The sequence below is a fragment of the Lissotriton helveticus genome, chromosome 8, assembly GCF_964261635.1.
Source record: "Lissotriton helveticus chromosome 8, aLisHel1.1, whole genome shotgun sequence".
Taxonomy (NCBI): Eukaryota; Metazoa; Chordata; class Amphibia; order Caudata; family Salamandridae; genus Lissotriton; species Lissotriton helveticus.
The window spans coordinates 1595822015-1595842296 of NC_136069.1; the positions used below are offsets into that span (position 1 = coordinate 1595822015).

The window sequence follows — 20282 nt, forward strand, 5'->3', positions numbered from 1 at the left end:
AGCTCCTGCGGTTTCTAAGGCCGTTGCAAGACGTTATAGAGTGGCTCCTAATGACCTTGAATTTTTGTCCACTCATCACTTGCCGGAGAGTTTGGTGGTGCAAGCTGCCTGCCTAAAAAATCTGCAGGTGCTTTTCCCCAGGTACCTGGTGATAAGGACTCCAAGAACCAGGACCAATGCGCCAAGAACGTATTTTCATCAGGCAGCATGGCCCTTAAATCGACAAATGCCACTTGCCTACTGGGCCGTTATATCCATGCCTTGATGGATACTATGAAGCAATTGTCTCCTAAACTTCCTGAGGAGGACAGAACATTTTTTAATGAGGTGATTAGTGACACGTAGGCTGCTGCTCGGCAGGTCATACAGAGTGGAATGAACACAGCTGACTCAGTTGCTACAGTCATGGACTCTTCAATTACCACCAGAAGAGCTGCCTGGTTAAAGACTTCTGAGTTCTCTGCAGATATTCAGGCTGCTTTAATGGATTTGTCCTTTGATGGCTCAGGCCTTTTTGGTAAAAAGGCTGATGCTGCATTGGAGAGGTTCAAGGAGATCAGGGCTACAGCCAGTTCTTTAGGTTTGCAAACTAGAGGATCTGTGGGCAAAAGATATAGGGGCTTTGGAAGATCTTCTTTTCGTCCCTACAAGCAATCACAGCAACAGCAACAAAATCCGTTGTCTAAATCTTACTGGGGCAAACAAAGAGGTCGTCCTCTAGGACGTTAGGTCTCCTCCTCCTCTTCCTCTACCCACCCCCCCCCCTCCTACTACAGCAAAGCAGCCCTAGATCCGCCATTCCGGATCATGCGGGTCCTGTAGGGGGTCGTCTTACCTATTTTCTATGGGATTGGGAATTGGTCACGTCGGACCTTTGGGTTCTCAATCTCGTGGAGAATGGGTATGCACTTCCCTTTCGGGAATTCCCTCCAAATTACCATCATTGCCAAAGTTTTTGCTCGGAGGACCACCTGCTACTTCTGCAGGAGGAAGTCCTGGCATTGTTGAGAAAGGGTGCGATAGAGGTAGTTCTGGAGCAAGAAAGGGGTCAGGGATGCTACTCCCGGTATTTCCTGATCCCCAAGAAGGATGGCAGACTTCGTCCAAACCTGGATCTCAGGATCTTGAAACTTTACCTGAAGCAGGAGAAGTTCAAGATGCTCACCCTTGCGCAGGTTCTTTAAGCGCTGCTGGAAGAAGACTGGATGGTGTCGATCGACTTGCAGAATGCATACTTTTACATCCCAATCCTGAAGTCGCACAGGAAGTATCTCCGTTTTACGGTGGGATCCCAGCATTACCAGTTTGCGGTCCTTCCGTTTTGGTCTTACTACTGCGCCTCGAGTCTTTACCAAGGTGATGGCTGTGGTGGCGGCACATCTCAGAAGGTCAGGGATTCCAGTATTCCCTTATCTGGACGATTGGCTAATCAAGGCGGAATCTCCAGAGAAAGTTCTCCATCTGCAAGTCACAACTCAGTTGTTGTACAGGTTGGGATTTTCGATAAATGTACCCAAATCTCACCTGGGGCCCTCCCAGCGCAACCTGTTCATTGGTGCGGTACTGGATACAACTGTATGTCGGGTATTCCCTCCTCCACAACGAATTCGCGACATACAGGAAATGATACCTTTATTTCACAATGGAGCAGTCGTTCCAGTCTTGAAGGTCCTTTGTCTGCTCGGTCTGATGGCTTCCTGCATTCTGCTGGTCAACCATACACGCTGGCACATGAGGGCACTCCAGTGGTGCCTCCGCAGGCAGTGGTATCTACACAACGGAGATCTCAGGGAGTCGATCAGGATCTCCAGAGAAACTGCAGCGGATCTGTCTTGGTGGAGCGTGGAGGGCAATCTGTCTCAAGGAAAGCCCTTTCATCTGCCTCTATCGGTTGCCACAGTGATCACGGATGCCTCCACTCTAGGGTGGGGTGCTCATCTGGGGGATCTGGAGATCAAGGGTCTTTGGTATCCAGAGGAAAGGTTGCTTCACATCAACCTTCTAGAGTTGTGAGCGATATGTCTAGCGCTCAAGGCCTTCCTCCCTTCCCTTCGCGGTCGGTCGGTTCAGGTCCTGACGGACAACACCACCATGATGGGGTACGTCAACAAGCAGGGAGGAGTAGGGTCACAGTGTCTCTGCAGAGAGGCTCTGCGTCTCTGGTCCTGGGTTCAGGATCATCAGATTTGTCTGATTGCAAATCATCTGGCCGGAGTTCTGAACGTGCGTGCAGACAGTCTGTCGGCAGTTCTCAGCCGACCACGAGTGGAGGCTTCATCCAGAGGGAGTTCATCACGTCTTTTGGACGTGGGGAACTCCTCGGGTGGACCTGTTCGCCACTCACGAGAATGCTCACTGCCAGTCATTCTGCAGTCTCCAGTTTCCGATGCAGGGAGCCTTGGGGGACGCGTTTCAGTTGAGTTGGGACTCACAACTCCTTTACACGTTTCCTCCCATACCCTTGATTCCTCGGGTTCTGAGGAAGATTCGCCAAGACCGGGCCCAAGTTATTTTGATCGCCACGGATTGGCCAAGAAGTGTGTGGTACACAGATCTTCTCCACCTCTCCTCGTGCCCGCCGCTCCGTCTCCCTCTCAGTACAGATCTCCCCTCTCAGATGGAGGGGTAGGTTCTACACCCCCACCTTCAGACCTTACACCTTCATGCCTGGAGATTGAATGGAGCAACCTGAATTCCTTTTCTCTCCCATATGATGTGGTGGATGTCCTATCGGCCAGGCGTGATTCCACCAAATATCTATACTTATAGATGGTCTAAATTTGTTACTTGGTGTGGGGAGAAGTCCATTGATCCTTTGAGGGCTCGGTTGTCTGATATTCTTCAGTTTGCACTTACTTTGGCTCAGCAAGGGTTTGCTGTGGCTAAGGTCAAAGGTTATCTTTCAGCCTTGTCGGCTTTTATCTGCCTCCCAGATCAGCCGTCCTTATTTAAATCTCCTGTGGTTCTAAGGTTTCTGAAGGGTCTTATAAATTTCCTCCTACTCCCTTTATTGTGCCTCAATAGGACTTGAATCTTGTGCTAACTTTTCTGATGGGTTCTCCTTTCGAACCTTTGTGCAAGTGTCCCATGAGACTTTTATCTTTTAAGACTGTCTTCCTGGTTGCAATTACCTTGGCAAGGAGGGTAAGTGAGCATCAAGCTCTTAGTTCAAAGCCCTCATTCTTGACCATCCATGCTGAACGAATGGTTCTCAGGACCAGGGCTGCTTTTCTGCTTAAGGTGGTAACTCCTTTCCATCTAGGACAGTCCATTACCCTACCTGCCTTCTATCCTCCCCCTCACCCTTCCAAGGAGGAGGAGAGACTTCACCGCCTGGACCGTAAGAGGGCGGTGAGCTTTTATCTTGATAGGACAAGAGACTATCAAGTGGATGACCAGCTCTTTGTTGGGTTTGCTGGTTGCAGAAAAGAAAGAGCTGTGCACAAGCACACACTTTCAAGATGGATTATACTATGCATCAAGATCTGCTACTCCCTGGTGGGTAAGGACCCTCCAGAGGGTATAAGAGCTCACTCCACTAGAGCAAAGTCTTCTACATCTGCTTTGTCTAGGGGTGTACCTGTAGAGGACATTTGTAGAGCGGCGATTTGGGCTTCCCTCCACACTTTCGCAAAGCATTACTGCTTAGATTCCGAAGTGAGGAAGGACCGCCACTTTGTGCATTCTGTCCTCCAGGATTTGCTGGTATAGGAGAGTGGACACCCTCCTTTCGGGAGTGGGGACTGCTGTGGGACTCTATTCACAAGGTGCGGAATCCACTTGCAGATGTATCCATCAGAAGAACAAGTTACTTACCTTCGGTAACGCTTTTTCTGGTGGATACAATATCTGCCTGTGGATTCCTCACATGCCCACCCGCCTCCCTGTTGTCCACTCTTGTATATCTGATTTATGGCATTGCTTCAAGGTATACATGTTATCTTAAAAGAAGTGTGTTTTTGTACTTGACTTGCTATGTCTTATTCACACTACGTGTTATTTTGTACTGTGTACACTGTGTGTGTGTGTGTGTGTGTGTGTGTGTGTGTGTGTGTGTGTGTGTGTGTGTGTGTGTGTGTATATGTATATATAGATAGATAGTTGTCGGTCCGGTCCGTCTGTGTACCTCGAAGGCAGCGAAAAAAGGGCAGAACAGATGTCATCGCGCCGACATAGGCCTATTATGGGGTCGGTGACGTCAGCGGAGTCGCGCGTGATGCCATACTCCTGTGACGTTGTCCATGCCGGCATGCTACAGAAGAATTTTCCGAACGTTGCTGATGCAGGGGGATATTCACAAGGTGAGGAATCCACAGGCAGATATTGTATCCACCAGAAAAAGCGTTACCGAAGGTAAGTAACTTGTTCCTTTCATGGATTTCCATGCGCCCACCTTCCTCCCCTGGGAAAGCTCAGCCTTCAGCAGATGTGGTTACTGTTACACAACGGATACGAAAATCTGAGGTTCTTTCAGGAGGGTTCTATGGGGTGAGGCTCCTCTGATTGGCTGAGGCTTAGTTTGGTCTCTTTTACAAAAAGAGGCGGATATGCTACAAAAGGGAATGAGGCCTAGGCCTTTTTTTCTTTCTCTTTTGTACCTACTGCTATGTTATATTTGTTACCGAGACTCACATTCCGACGACGGGGAATGATACAAGCTATGGGAATCTATGAAAATTACCAATACTGGGGAACCAAAGTTACAGGTAAGTAACTTGTTTTCTGATTGCTTTCTTGCAAAGTAATTACGAGAGTTCTCATATCGAGCAAAGTATATTTTTATGCCTGTTGGTTCAAAAAATAAAACAATCATATCTTTGGATATAAAAACCATTGGCCTGGAGTTCAGTCTTTGAGTGTGTGAAATCCTTTGCTGACTGAGTGTGTACAACAAATGCTTTGCACTGCTCTTTGGTACTGCCTTATTGCTCGTCCAAGCTACCACTTTTGAGAGTAAGGTCAGTCCTGACTTTAACCTCTGTTATACCTTTGGGGTTTGTGGACTCTATACACACTGTACTTCATTATTGTCCAGTATATATAGAGCCACTTTCTCACACCCATCCTCTTGGACGGAACCCTTTCCTTGGGGTACTTATGGGCTTGCCTGTGGGTGAGTCTCTAGATTCGTCATGGGATAAGATTTAGATCACATACCACTGCAACCTCAACTGTCTGGGCATTCTGGACCTTACTGGACTTTTGCTCTGTCGGCACTGAGACTGCAACTGGCAAGACTTGTGCTGCTCCTGGTCTCGTTGTCCTGCAAGTCTGCTGTAACGTCTGTACCTGTGCTCCATACAGGTTCTTCACAGGTCATTTCTCACAGAGTTTGAGGCCAGTAGCCCTCGTCGGAACCGCTGGAACAGAACCACTGTGCACTGCGTTGACTTGCCATTGCCAAGGCTTGTTGACTGTCTACTCCAGAGATCTCCGACAGCCAAGATCTTCACCTGAATCACATCCTTTACACCATGGGCCTTCATTCTTGGGTGAGCTGCTCGCGGCCCTCTTGCGACTCCAATTCCTCCAGCCGTGGGTCCCCTCGAGGGTCTTCTTTGGTTCCCGTGGCCTCCCCTGCTTGCTCAGGCCTGTTCTGACTTACCTGCCCGTGGTGAGTCACTTGGACCTTGCTGGTCCAGACACTGCACTCTTTTCAACTACATTGGTTACCGTTGCCATGGCTTGTTGGTGCCCCTGCCAGACTCTGACCCCTTGGCTCTTGCCATACGACTTGGGACAGCTTCTGCACGGCTCCTTGTCCTCTGCGTCGCCTGGTCCGTACAGCTGCAACTTCAAGGGCACTGTCAACTCCTGCATCTCAGACATCTGTTTCCATTCGTCTACCGTGCCTCCTGGTCACACCTTTGGGTTCCACTGGACACTTTCACCTGCTTCACCAGCGGCATCTTTTCCGTAGTACTCCATTGTGGTCTATGGCGGTTTCCTGGGGTATCCACGGGTGGTGTTACCATCCAACCTTTCATCTTACACTGGGTTTCCGCTGGGAAGGGTCCTTCAAAATTGCAACTGCGACTTACTTTTTGACTAACATTGAGCACACGGTCTTGCTCCCATGCTGCTCACTCCTTGGGTCCCCGGCTCTTCTGGTTCCATTCTAGATTCAGCTTGTGGTTGGCATTTCACTATTTTAGCATATGGTTTAGTCTCCTCTACACCTCCTTGCGCTGGAGAAGAATGACTGGATGGTTTGGATCGATTTGCTAATTGCACACAGGCAGTACCTCTGTTTTACGGTGGTTTCTCAGAATTTTTTATTTCTTGTCCTTACCTTTGCTCTTACTTTTGCATCTTGGGTCTTCACAATGGTGATGGCAATGATTACAGCTTATCTCTGAATGTTGGACATACCAGTATTCCCTTATCTGATAGGCTTCTAACTGCAGATTCCTTACCTTTGAATTTCCCAGGCATCAGGCTGGATCTGCAAACATTTGCTGAGCAATACGCCTTGCGCGTGCCTTTGGCTCCATTCGTTGTGTTTGATGTCTGCAACATCAGTTATGACGTCACGGTCACCTATATAGGCACAACTGAGGCATGCGGACGTCAGTTCTTTCCTTTCCGTGCCAGTTATGCACCGATCTGGGAAGAGCTACCCCTCTGATGCTTTTTGACCTTGGCCTTTTTTGACTTTTTGTTGACTTGGGGTATTTTCTCAACGTTGTTTGCAAGAATGTCTATGAGGAAGACTGGGTTCTATTACCGACCCCCACCTCGTCTGTCTCTGATGTCTGTCAGGCTATGGCTCCAAAGGCCTTGCGGGAGCAGGCTGTAAAGCTACCTACGGCCCGGGAGTGAACTCCGTCCAGCGAGACTCAGTGGAGTTCCAGGTCCCAGTCGAAGAAGAGGAGGTAGCGGGACTGCTCATGGTGCACCAAGTCCTCTTTTTCCCACTCCAGGTCTTCGGGACACTCTGGGAAGAGGCACAAGATGTCAAAGCAGACTTAATCTTTGCCTTGACTGCAGTCCGTTGACGAAAGAGCTAAGGAGCACAGACACTCTTTGCATGGTTCACCTGAGCCAGGATAGATTTCTCATTTCCCTTCCTTTCTGGGAGGCAGTGACCCCGGCTCAAAAGAATTTTACGACTCCTTGCGTCATGTTTTTGAACGGGCCGACCCCTCTGGTGAGAATTTGGGTCCTGTGGGGGTAGAGTGGGCCACAATGGATTACACACAGTCTGCTCCTGCCACGGAACTGGTGCTGCCTCATGGATCCTGGATCCGAGGTGATGCCGACCATGCCCTTTGCGATCTTCCCTAGCGACAGAGCTGGAGTCGGTGCCTGTGGTGCCGCCTGTGCCAGCCCCATCCTTACCCCCAACAATACTGAGCCAAAACTGCTTGTCTCGATGTAGATTCAGACATCGATTGAACCCAGGGGTTCTATGTTGTCGCTTGAACATTTTCAAGATATTTTAGGCCAGGGAGAGGAATGAGAGGGGTCTTTGGACCCTTTGGATCACCAGGATGTCACTGCAGAGCAGTAGGACTGGTATGGGGTACTTGGAAGAGGACAATGGACTGGACCCTTTGCCAGATACTGGCATCCTCTCTCCGCCAACTGTGGCTATGGAGGAGGGAGCATCTTATTCCATGGTGGTTAAGAGGCAGCCGACTTCCTTGGATTATAGGTGCCCTCAGTGCAGGTTAGGAATATTCTCCTGAACGAATTACTTCAAATTGGGGCTTCGGCTTCTGAACACTTTTTGCCCTACTGAGGCACTAACTGATGTCCTTCTAAGTACTTGGTCCAAGCCTAGCGCACGGGCTCCTGTGAATAGGACAATTGCACGCCCCCTTCGCCAGGCTCTGGTTCCTCAGCCAAAACCCCACAACTGAAAGCTTGGTTCGCAGGCTTCTACAGCCCAGGGTGCGTTCCCTTCAGCTCCTCTGAATAGGTAATCCAAGAGGCTGGATTTACTTGGAAAGAAAACATCTTGTGGATCCCCATCCTTCCCCCTCTTTCTGAGGTCCTTCTGTTCCTTTTATCTTTGGCCCAGCAGGGCTCTGCTCTGGGCACTATCAAATGTTATCTTTCGGCCATCTCTGCCTTTCTATGGCTTCCAGATAAGCCTTCTCTTTTTAAGTCCATGGTTGTTAACCGTTTCCTTAAAGGCATTAAGCATATGTTTCCACCAGTGCCCTTCATAATGCCTGTGGAACTGGAATCTTTTCTTGACTTTTCTGATGTGCGCTCCCTTTGAGCCCCTTCATAACTGTCCCTTACGTCTTCTTACTCTCAAGACTGCTTTCCTGGTAGCTATCACCTCTGCCAGGAGAGAGTGTGAGATCCAGGCTCTTTCTTCCAAACCTCCTTTCCTTTCTGTCCATCCGGACAAGGTGGTTCTGAGGACTCGTACTTCTTTCTTACCGAAGGTTGTCACGCTCTTCCACATTGGGCACACAATCACTTTGCCCACCTTCTTTCCTCCTCCGCATCCTTCCAGGGAAGAGGAGAGGCTCCTCCGTCTGAACCCAAAACGTGCGCTCGCATTCTATCTGCAGTGTACACAGCAGTTTTGGGTGGATGATCAGCTCTTTGTTGGCTACGTGGGCGCCAAAATAAATTGGGCATCAAACCGTGTTACTCCTTGGCCAAGAAAGAGCCTCCTGTGGGACTGCGTGCCCTTTTGACCAGGGCCACTGCAGCCACTACTACCTTGGGACGCAGTGTCCCGTTGCAGGATATTTGTTAGGCAGCTACGTGGGCCTCGCTGCACATATTTACCAAGCACTACTGCCTTGAAAGTCAGATCCGGAGAGATGGCTTCTTTGGCTGTTCTGTGCTCTGTGACTTTCTGGTGTAAACCTGTTCGCAGACCCTCCACGCGGTTGGTATTGCTGGGTTATCTATTCTAAGGTAAGGAATCTATCACTAAGGTGTCTTTCAGATGCACAAGTTGCTTACTTGTGTAACAATATATCTGTAAGAGACCTTAGTGATAGATTCCTTACCGCACCGCCCATCCTCCGCGTTGTGCGAACTGATTACTAGGGTTAAGGTCATCCCCTTTTAGGGCCCTAGTTTTATGCACCAATTGTCAGTATCTTGCATGGCTCTGCGTTTAGTTGCAGAATAGTTGTGTACAGAACAGACGTCAGCGTGCATGGGTGGTGCCTAAGTACACTCCATGACGTCATCTCGGCGCCTACAACGCCAGTGAGGGACGCGGAGCTGCAGGACTCCACCTACTGGCGCGCAGAAGTACTGCGAAGCAGAAAAACTTTCCGGATCCAGTCTGACACCTGGTGATATTCTAAGGTAAGGAATCTCTCACTAACTAATGTCTCCTATAGATATATCGTTACACAAGTAACTTGTGCGTCTGTGGCGTACCCACGATGTGTGCCTTTACTGCCTGGAGACCGTTCACAACTCCGGGGCCTGCTGGGACTGTCGAGCCTTGGCCCCGAAGGCTTGCGGGAGAGGCGTCGGAAATTGCTGGAGGTTTGGCATTCGTCACACTGCCACTCTGGGTCCAGAGGTCGTTCCCGCGACCGCTTGCGAGACCAGAGCCGTCGCTCCTCGGGCTCCAAGGCGTCACCTTCGGATTCCAGTAATCAACGCCAGAAATAGAAGTTGAAGAAGCGTGTTCGCTCTCCAACATGTCCACTCCCCCCCTCTGTTGCTCCTCGGAGCCGGACGAGGGGGGACATTTCCACGGTCTACCCGCCCTACCAGAGTCAGTCGGCGACTTCCGAACAGATGCAAGAGTTTCTTGCTGCCATGGACTGCCTTTTTATGTAAATGTAAATGTACAGGAATTTATATAGCGCAAATCACCAAGCGGTTTCTAAGCGCTTGCTTAGGGAACCCGTCCTGGTATTCCCCTGTGAGATAACCCCGGCAGGGTATCTGCAAGGTGAAAGCCAGGCATCCCGCCGCGAGGGGCCGTTGTGGAGATTAAGCAAGCTATTGCCCAGAGTCGCAGAGTGTGAACCCGTGAATTGAGTAGGCACCGGAGCGAGAATTGTCGAGTCCATGGACATTTTAGGACTCAAGACCCCGCCGAGCCGGGAACTGAACCTGGTCCCGGGCTGACCTCTGCTTCCAGGTCTGCCTCCTCTAACCAGTGAGCCACACTTTAGGCCCCGGGCTCCTGCTGGCGGGCCTTCGGTCCCGTGTCCAGATCCTGCTGGCCTGGCGGCTCTGCCACCGGATCCGGCCCCAGCACCACAGGATCCTGCGCCGCTGTCTCCGGCCGCGGCGCCACGAGGTGCAGCACTGCCAGCTTTGACTGTGGCACCACCCCCGGCGCCGCACTGGGTACTGTTTATCCCACCCCTGCTCCGGTTCCCGGACCATTTTGTTCCGGCCTCGGATCCAAATTAGGAAGCGCCTCCGGCTTGGCCTCCGCCGGCGCTGTTTTCGGCTCCCTCTCTGGCAGAGGCGGACAACGTCTGGGACTGGTCCGAGGACCTTCTTGCCCGGCAATGTGACTCCAAGCAAGATTGAGTGGACGACCAGGAAGACACGGACAAACTGTTTCTTCCGACCTGGAGTTTGCCTCTCCACCGCCTACTATGGAGGAGGGTGCTTCTTACACCGTGGTGCTCCGTCGGGCTGCGGAGGCTCTCAATCTCGACCTCCCTACAGTGGCCCTTAAAACCAACCTCCTTACAGAGGTGCTCCAGACGGTGTCTGCATTGTCCGAACCGCTGCTCCCTTTCAATGAGGCCCTTACAGAAGTCCACTTGGGCCGGTGGATAAAAACGTCGCGAGGCGTCGCCGCCCGCACCTGGTGATCCCGCCTTCCTGACCACTCATACTACGCCGGAGAGCCTGCTCATTCAGGCCTCGACGTCGCAGAGTCTTTCCCTCGGCTCCGCCGGATAAGAACTCTAAAATGCTGGAACAATTTGGTAAGAGGTTGTTCTCTGCCAGCTTAGGGCTGGCTGAGAACAACCGCTTGCTTGTTGGGCCGTTACTCCCATGCAGTGTGGGATTATGTTGCTCAGCTCTTGCCTCAGTGTTCTGAGGAGGTTCAAGCTGTCCTTGCCCAAGCGATTGGGATTGGTGCACAGGGGTTCAGTCCCAGGAGTTCCGACAATGGATATTGGCCTCAAAATTTCAGAGAGCAGGTCAGACCTCAAGGGAGTTGCAGAACCACTACCTGTGTTGCTAAACCTCTGGAAGTCCGTAGGACGATAGAAGCAGACCGGTCAGCTTCGTAGCTGTGACTGCAGATGCAGGGGAGTGGCTCCTTCACTCCAAGGGAGATTTCTTCGGGTGTCTTTGATTTCCACAGATCTGTTGAAGAACCTGGTTGAAGCACAGACAGATGATGGAAAAGACTTGAAGAACTGAGGGTCTTCCTTGGTTCAGTCTCGGTTCCAGTCGAAGAGCATGGTAGTTCAGGGTTTAGTCCTGTCCAAGGGTACACCTAAGGACCAACCCTCCGGAGGTTGGACTGCTGTGGGATTCTATTCATGAGGTGAGGAATCCACAGGCAGATGTATCCATCAGAAGAATAAGTTACTTACCTTCGGTAACGCTTTTTCTGATGGATATAGTATCTGCCTGTGGATTCCTCACTGAACCGCCCTCCTAATTGCTGTCCACCCTTTTATACCTTTAAAGAGGCGTTGTTTAATATGGTTGTTTCATATTGTCATTTTATATTGCCTCTGTTTGCCTTTGTGTAGGCTTATAGGAAATGCTGGTTTTCTTTTGCTTTCCTTTTTCACTTTACACTGTGTTTATTTGTATGAATACTGTGTACTGTGTGTGCATTGTTTCTATGGTCGGTCCGCCCGTTCGCTTCGGAGGCACGTAAAAAATGGGTGGAACTGAGATCACGCCGACGTGGTTCTCTTATGGCTCCAGTGATGTCATGCAGAGCCACATGTGGAGCCATTGTAGTGTGATGACCTCGTCGGCGTGGAGAAACTTTTCTTGGCTTGTCTGTCCAGGTCGGCTTCGTCACTTCGATCTGCTTCTGTGGAAGGGTTTCGAAGCGGCCATCATCGCCGTCATCCACATCCCTCTTTTATGCTGCAAGAGCGTCGCTCCCAGATTGGTAAGTGTTGCAGTTTGTGCCCGAGGGCTGGTTTTCGGTCTGTTGGGGCGTGGACTCTCCGCGGGTGATGCGGCCCGCATATTGTCTCCCTATCCACCGTTTCCCGGTGAGGGGGCGTCGAGAGCCCAGATGGAGACATATGCGCCGGCTTTGCACGCCTCGCTGGCTTCTCCTCTTCCTTCCCCTCCTGGGACGTCAGCGGATCCCTTGCGTCGTGCGGGGCCCTCCGCGTCGTGCGGGGCCCTCCGCGTCGTGCGGGGCCCTCCGCGTCGTGCGGGGCCCTCCGCGTCGTGCAGGGCCCTCCGCGTCGTGCGGGGCCCTCCGCGTCGTGCGGGGCCCTCCGCGTCGTGCGGGGCCCTCCGCGTCGTGCGGGGCCCTCCGCGTCGTGCGGGGCCCTCCGCGTCGTGCGGGGCCCTCCGCGTCGTGCGGGGCCCTCCGCGTCGTGCGGGGCCCTCTGCGTCGTGCGGGGCCATCTGCGTCATCGCTGGCGGCTACGCCGCAGACTGGCTCGGCTCCAGGCTTGCAGGATGTGGTGCCATTGGGGTGTGGTCCTTCGGGGGTCCCTCCTTGGGACCACGGCGCCGCTGTCTCGCCGCAAATTCCTGCGGGAGTCCCTGTGGTGCCGCGGATGGTCGGGTCGCATCGCCGAACCCCCCTCGGCTCTCTGGACAGGCGTCTGCCTTGTCTGAGGCCGAGGTGATGCCGATACGGCGCCGGCAGCTGCTGGCCCTGGCGACGTCACAGGGGTCGGCAGACCCCCCTCGTCCCGTTATGGATCGGGCTGGCGGGGGACCCCTCGTCCCCCTCCGGGCTCCTCTTGTCCCTCCACGCAGGTGGCTGCCTCGTCGTAGGTAGAGTCGGAGGTTGAGTCTGCCATGGCGGCGCCACATGGGTTGGCGGACCCCCCTTGTACCGATATGGGTCTAGGCTGGCCGGGCGCTCCTTGTCACCCCCTCGGCCCCGCTCATCCCTCCACGCAGGCGGCTGCCTCGTCAGAGGTTGAGTCGACTCCTTCCCTTAGCCACCTCGGCTCCGGCCCAGCCCCAGTCCCCTGAGCTCTTGTGGTGTGGAGGAGGCCTGTCCGGCTTCTCCTTTGGCGCCGGACGATGACGTCCTGCCTCGGACTGCGGCTCTATGGCGCCGGACAGCAGTTTGCACGCGGAGTCTTCTTCGGACTCCCCCCTCTTCTCTGGAGGTTGGACGCCTGCTGGTGTCATTCTTGGCGGAGACGGGCTGTCGCGTCGTGGCTTTTTCCCCGACTTCATCAAAAGGTGGTTCCTCACTGTTGCCACGGTTTTCACAGGAGAAGCTACAGGTCCCCCACTCCTTGGTCCCTCTTTCGCCTTTCCGGACCTGGCCTTTGCCCGCTCCGGTTGTCTTTGGGGACGGCCGCCTTAGCTTGCAGCCATCGCCCATGGAGGAGCTGCTTTCCCCACTGCGGGACCCTACGGAGGCGGGCGCGGCCTTCGCTCGTGCTGTGTCCATGGCTGTGGGTATTTTGCGCATGGGTGATTCGGTTGGCCCTTTCCCTGTGGATCACCTTCTGGAAGTTCTCCACCAGGGCTCTGGTGGGAGGGAGCTGCTGCTTCTCTTTGAGGGTTCCCTCCTTTCTTCCCTGATGGGGACTTAAGGACGTCCCATCAAGGGGGGACCCAGTACCCCAACACGTCTGCACCAGCACCTTCAAGCGCTACTTGATCCGGCGTGTCTTTCCCTCCACCCCTCTGCCTCCAGCCCCCTTTTGCGGCTGCTTTCTCTGCCTGCCGCCGCTGTTGTCTCCACCATCACGGGAGGCCCGCTTGCTTGACTCTTGGGGCGCAACATGTTTGCTTCCACGAGTGCAGCTCTGCGGGCCTTTAACACTTTGTGTGTTAGCTAGGGCCATGTCTTGTTTGTGGGATTCTGCTGAGTCCCTGGGATCCGCTGTGTCACAAGAGGATCCTCTGGTTGATTTGCGGCACCATGCGTTGGATCGCTGGGAGCTGGCGGAGTTTATTCTTTGCTCCACTCTGTACATATCTGAGGTGCTTGGTCGTGCCATGGCTTCTTCGGTTGCCCTTCGTCGCCATGCTTGGCTTCGGGATACTGTGTTTACCGAAAAATGTTAGGCAACGGCTGGTTGACCTTCCCTTCGATGGCACTCTTCTGTTCCAATCCCCGGCAGACTTGGCCATCCGGAGGTTGTTGGCAGGGCTTTGTCGTCGTCCTCAGCCTCCTCTTCCCCCTCAGTCACAAGTGAGTTGGTCTAGTTCTTGAAGATGCTCCTCTTTTTGGACGAGTCGCTCTCGTTGTTGTAGTTCTGTGTGCTTCATGGCCACTTGAGTCATTGTTGAGACTGATTCCGTTGGCTGCTGGACAGCGCTTCTTCACTGTTTTTGCTTTGGGTTATCTGCACCGGGTTGGCCCTGAGATTAGGCCTCCTGTTTCTCTCTTCGGCTGCTTGACAAGCCTTCTGCTGGAGTTTTTTTCCCCGCGGATCTTTCTTGTCCTCTGCTGCGGAAATTTCTTCCAAAGAGGGTTCCCATGTCTTGGGACTTAACATACACTATGTGGGGTAGTGGTAGCTGTTCTATAGCTTGTGCTGTGTGGGGAGGTGTGGTCGCTTTTGGGCCTCTGCTCTCCACGGCGTTTATGTATGTTGCAGGTGCAATTCTTTTGCTGGATTGGAATGTCTTGGTGGTGCCCCGGGGTGTCCTTCTCCGGGGTTGCTGCGCTGTTTGCCAGGTGTGACCTGCTGTCTGCGGCCTGGCGTCATGGCTCTGGTTCCTCCTCTTTGTGTCATGTGCATACGGTCCCCTCCCTGAGGTGTGTCCGGGCCCTTCCCTGAGGTTCGTCAGGGCCCTTCTTCGCCTCCCTGTTCTTTGTCCTGGGGGCTGCGATGGTTTGGTGTTCCTCCTCCTTTCGGGCGCAGCCTGCCCTGTCTTCCTGAGGGCCCAGGGCTATTCTTCCTGCCTCTGACTGCTTATTGCTGTCGGCGCAGTTCTGTTGGGTCTTTTGACTTCCGACTGTGGGGGGCTTGCCTTCTTTTCCCTAGTCTCCTTGGGCCCTCTAGGTTGTTCTTCCTCTTTCCTGGCTTCGGATGGGCTTCTGTTGCTTTGTAGGGGCGTGAGATGCTTCGACCTCCCACTGGCCTTGCACTTGGTTCCACTGTTGATTGTGCACAGACTTCCTCCTTCTTCCCACACCCCTCCTGGGGTCGGTGATGTTCTGCTTGTGGGTGTTCCCCTGTGGTACCCTCTGTTATGTCCAGGCTAGTGGGGTCCTTTCGCAGACCCTCCTTTCCCGTGGGTATGGCTAAGGTATCTATTCTACGTTAAGGAATCTGCAGCTAGTAGTCTGTCAGATGTTAGTTACTTAACTTCGGTAACGATGTATCTGGTAGAGACGATTCTAGCCGCAGATTCCTTCACAGCCTGCCCTTCCTCCCCGTTCTGTGAGGACCTTTGGCTTCTGCATTCGCCTCGCGGTGGGTGGCTATGTCTTCTGTGAGTGCATTCTTTCGTTCTTTTGACGGGATGATTTTTTTTGTTTCTTGTTCCTTTCCTCCTCTTTGGCACTTTGGAGGATGGGTCTATAGGTACTCCTGTGCCCCTCTGCTTTGGTTGCTCTGGGGTTGAGGCTTGCCTTTACTCTCGTCCCTACCCTCCCTCCCTCTTTTGTTCCTAAGCCTGGCCCTGCCCCTCTGCTTACCTCGGGGTGGGAGTCATCTGGCCGTGCTTTGCTCTTGTTCCTTTGGGGGGTTGTCACACTCTGTGCTGGGTTTGTCTCGGATGTTTGTCGTTCCCTGTTTGTCTTGGAACTAGTTCCCCTTCGTTGTTCTTGGTTGGGGTTACACTCCTGCTACATGTTTACATGCTGGTAGGGTGGCTGCTCAGGGGTGGGCTGGGGTGCTGTAGCAAAAAAGTTTTCTGGATCCAGTCTCAAGCCTGGTGGTAATTCTACGATAAGGAATCTGCGGCTAGAATCATCTCTACCAGATACATTGTTACCGAAGGTAAGTAACTTGTACGTCAGGACTAACCTCCTGACAGAGTGCTTAAGCCGGCCGCTACCTCTGCAGAGACACTGCTACCTTTCAATGAGTCACTTTCTGACGTTCTTTTGTGCACCTGGTCCAGGGCCCACACAGGGGCCCCTGTGGATAGGAACGTGGCTCAACGCCATCGCCCGCCCCAGGCGACCCCATTTTCCCCTCTCAGCACCCTACCCCTGAGAGCTTGGTTGTCTGTATCAACGTCCCAGAGTTTCTTCCCTTCCGCACCCCTGGACAGGGAATCCAAGAGACTGGAACAATTTGGGAAGATTTTCCGACGGTTCATGGCTGCGGTCTGTGACCACCGCATGCCTCTTGGGCCGTTACTCCCACTCTGTGTGGGATATGGTGGTGCAGGTGCTGCCTCAGTGTCCAGAGGAGGCGCGGACAGTGCTTTCGAAGGCTATTGCTGAGGGGAGAAATGCAGCCAAGTTCACAATACTCTGTGGGCTTGACACCTCCGACTCGCTGGGCAGAGCAATATCCACAACGGTGGCGCTCCACCACGTGTGGCTGAAGACCACTGGCTTCTCAGGGGATATCCCAAACACCCTGATGGACATGCCCTTTGATGGCATTCACCTTTTTGGCAACTAGGTAGGGCGTTTTTAAAGACTCAAGGGCTACGGTCAAGTCCTTGGGTCTGTTGGCCACTTGCTCTCCTCTGCCTTCTCCTTTTCGCTTGTTTCGTGGCCACAGAAGTGGCACCACAGCACGTTTGCTTCAGAGCCACAGGCTGCAGCAGTCTCAGCGCAGACGTGGGAACCGCAGATGCGGTTCAGGTGGCCAGCGGGCGGGCCAGTCCACTTCCACCCGACCACTACTGCCCCTCAACCTTCCTAGTCCTGTCTTTCAGGCCCATCTAACGCCAGTGGACAGCAGGTTTCACCATCACCTCCCCCACTGGCGCACAATCACTATGGACAGGTGGGTTTTAGACCTAGTGCGGAGGGGCTACTACCTCCCCATCAAGACTACCAAACCAGCCATGCCACCCCAGTACCACTGCATTTCGGGGGAACACTTGGCGCTTCTTCAACAGGAAGTCGCTGCCCTCTTGGCCAAGGGGGCCATCAAGCGCTTTCCTGTGCCGGAAGTGGGACATGGTTGTTATTCCCACTACTTTCTGGTGCCCAAGAAGGACAAGGGCCTGCGTCCTTTCTTGGACCTCAGGGATGTCAATCGTTTCTTCCGGAAGGAGAAGTTCAAGATGCTGACTCTGGCTCAGGTCTTGTCTGTCTAGACTCTGAAGACTGGATGGTAGCGTTGGAGTTGCAGGATGCATATTTCCACATTCCTGTCCTGCCGGCCCACTGGCGTTACCTGCAGTTCATGGTAGGCCATGAGCATTTTCAGTTTACCGTACTCTCCTTTGGCCTTACCAGCGCCCCTCGGGTGTTCACAAAAGTGATGGCGGATCAGGGGTTCCAGTCTTCCCCCTATCTCGACGATTGGCTGTAGAAGATACGACCCACCACCTGCGTTTGCTGGGGTTCTCCATCAATGTGCCAAAGTCGCACCTGATTCCCTCTCAGAAGCTCCTCTTCATCGGAGCCATTCGTGACATGAAGCAGTTTCGGACCTATCATCCCGAACGGCGAGTCCAGGATATTCAGGCTATGATTCCGATCTTTCGGCCTCCATCCTGGGTATCGGTCAGGCGGACCCTGAGGCTGCTGGGCCTCATGGCCTCCTGCATCCTGCTGGTTGATCATGCCATGTGACATAGGTGGACTCTGTAGTGGGACCTGAAGCTTCAGTGGGCGCAGCATCAAGGGAACCTGTCCAATCACGTTCAGATCTTGGAGGGCACTGCACAATAGATCCAGTGGTGGCTCATAAACAGACATTTGGTCCAGGGCAGATCCCTCTCCCTTCCCTAACCGGAGCACACAGTGGTGACTGACGCGTCCCTCCTGGGATGGGGCGGCTACATGGGAGTCAGAGGCCTCTGGTCTCCGGCGGAGTACAAACTCCATATCAACCTTCTGGAGCTTCGGGCAATGCGACTTGCACTGAATTCATTCCTTTACTCTGTCAAAAGGAAAGTGGTGCAGGTGTTCAGACAACACCACCGCCTTGTGGTACTGCAACAAACCGGGCGGGGTGGGCTCGTGGACCCTATGTCAGGAGGCTCTGCACCTCTGGACATTGCTGGAACAGAACATTTCCCTAGTGGTTCAACACCTGACAGGTTCACTGAACGCCATGGCGGACGAACTCAGCCGCAGGTGCATGATGGATTACATATGGCGTCTTCACTCGTACGTGGCGCGAGGTCTTTCAACAGTGGGGAGAGCCTTGGTTAGATCTATTAGCCACCGACGAGAACACACAATGTCAGCAGTTCTGCGCTTTGGAATTTCCAAGGCGGCACTCGCTAGGTGATTTTTGTCGCGAGTGGCGTTGCGGTCTGTTGTATGCCTTAACGCCTATACCACTTCTACCCAGAGTGCTGAAGATCAGGTACGACCGGGCCCAAGTCATTCTTGTGGCTCCGGAGTGGGCTCGAAGAGTATTTTATCTCGAGCTACTCACTATGACCATCGATCCCCCGATCCGACTGCCTCTTTGAGGATCTTCTGTCGCATCAGCAGGGGACGGTCCTCCACCCGAACCTGTTCAGCCTCCACTTCTTTGCGTGGAGATTGAGTGGTGGCTGTTGATTTCTTTTGTCTTGCCTCCTGAAGCCTGTGATATTATTCTGGCAGCCAGATCTCCCTCCACGAAGTTGGTATACGCCTGCAGTTGGAACACATTTGTGGAATGGTGCACAGCAAAGGCTGTGGATCCCCTTTTTACCCCTCTTTCAGAAGTTCTTCTGTTTCTTGTTTTCTTGGCCCAGCAGGACTCTGCTCTGGGCACTATCAAGGCCTACCTTTCTGCTATTTCGACCTTTCTCAGGCTCCTTGATCTACCCTCTCTTTTCAAGTTCCCTGTTGTAAATAGATTTCTCAAAGGCATTACTCATCTTTTCCCTCCTATTCCTTTCGTAATGACATATTGGGACTTGAATCGAGTTCTTATGTATCTAATGTGCGCTCCCTTTGAGCCTCTGCTTAACTGTCCTCTTTGTCTGCTGACCTTGGAGACTGCTTTCCTGGTTGCCATCACCTCTGTCAGGAGAGTGAGTGAGCTCCATGCTCTTTCTTTTAAGCCTCCTTTTCTATCTGTCCATCTGGACAAGGTTGTGCTCAGGAAATGTCCATCCTTTCTGCCAAAGGTTGTCACTGCCTTTCACATCACAGACTATCACTTTGCCCTCCTTATTTCCGCCTCCACATCCTTCTAGAGAGGAAGAGAGGCTCCTCCGTCTGGACCCAAAATGTGCGCGCTCGTTTTACTTGAACCGCACACAACACGGGTGGATGACCAGCTGTTTGGCTACATTGGCGCCAAAAAAGATGGGCCGTACACAAGCAAACTATCTCCAGATGGGCCGTCTTGTGTATTAAAGCCTGTTATTCTCTGGCTATAATGGAAGCTCCGTTGTGGCTGCGTGCCCATTCCACCAGGGCGACTGCAGCCACTACAGTATTGGGACGTGGTGTCCCCCTGCAAGACATCGGTCAGGCAGCTACGTGGGCCTCGCTGCACACTTTTACGAAGTACTACTGCCTGAACAGCCAAGTCTGGAGAGACAGCTTCTTTGGCCGTTCTGTTATCCCAGACTTCCTGGTGTGGTCTTGGTTCGCAGCCCCACTACCGGGGTTTGTATTGTTGGGGTATCTATTCTAAGGTAAGGAATCTATTACTGTTTCTTTCAGATGAACAAGTTACTAACCTTCGGTAACTATATATCTGTAAGAAACATTAGTAGTGATAGATTACTTACTGCCCCACCCATCCTCCCCGTTCTGCGACCTGATTTATAGAGTTAAGGTCATCCTTTTCAGGACCCTTGTTTCAAGGCACCAGTGGTCAGTATCTTGCATGGCTCTGTATTTTCTGTCGTGGCAAGTCATGTACAGAACTGACGTCTGCGCGGCGAGGGCGGCGTCTAAGTAGCTGCCGCGACGTCATCTCGGTGACCACGACACCAACGACAGACGCGGAGCTGCTCAACGCCCCCTGCCGATGCGCAGGGGTACTGCTGACAGATTTTCCGGATCCAGTCTGACGCCTTGGGGTAATTTTAAGGTAAGGAATCTATCACTTCTAATGTTTCTTACTGATATATCGTTACCAAAGTTAAGTAACTTG

At 52.8% G+C, this 20282-nt stretch overlaps 1 protein-coding gene across 11 annotated transcripts in view; it reads left to right on the top strand.

The window, feature by feature from the left end:
• Positions 1-20282, top strand: part of NUMA1 (nuclear mitotic apparatus protein 1) — an 832005-nt gene that overhangs the window by 468690 nt on the left and 343033 nt on the right. The gene's annotated exons all lie outside the window — the stretch shown is intronic.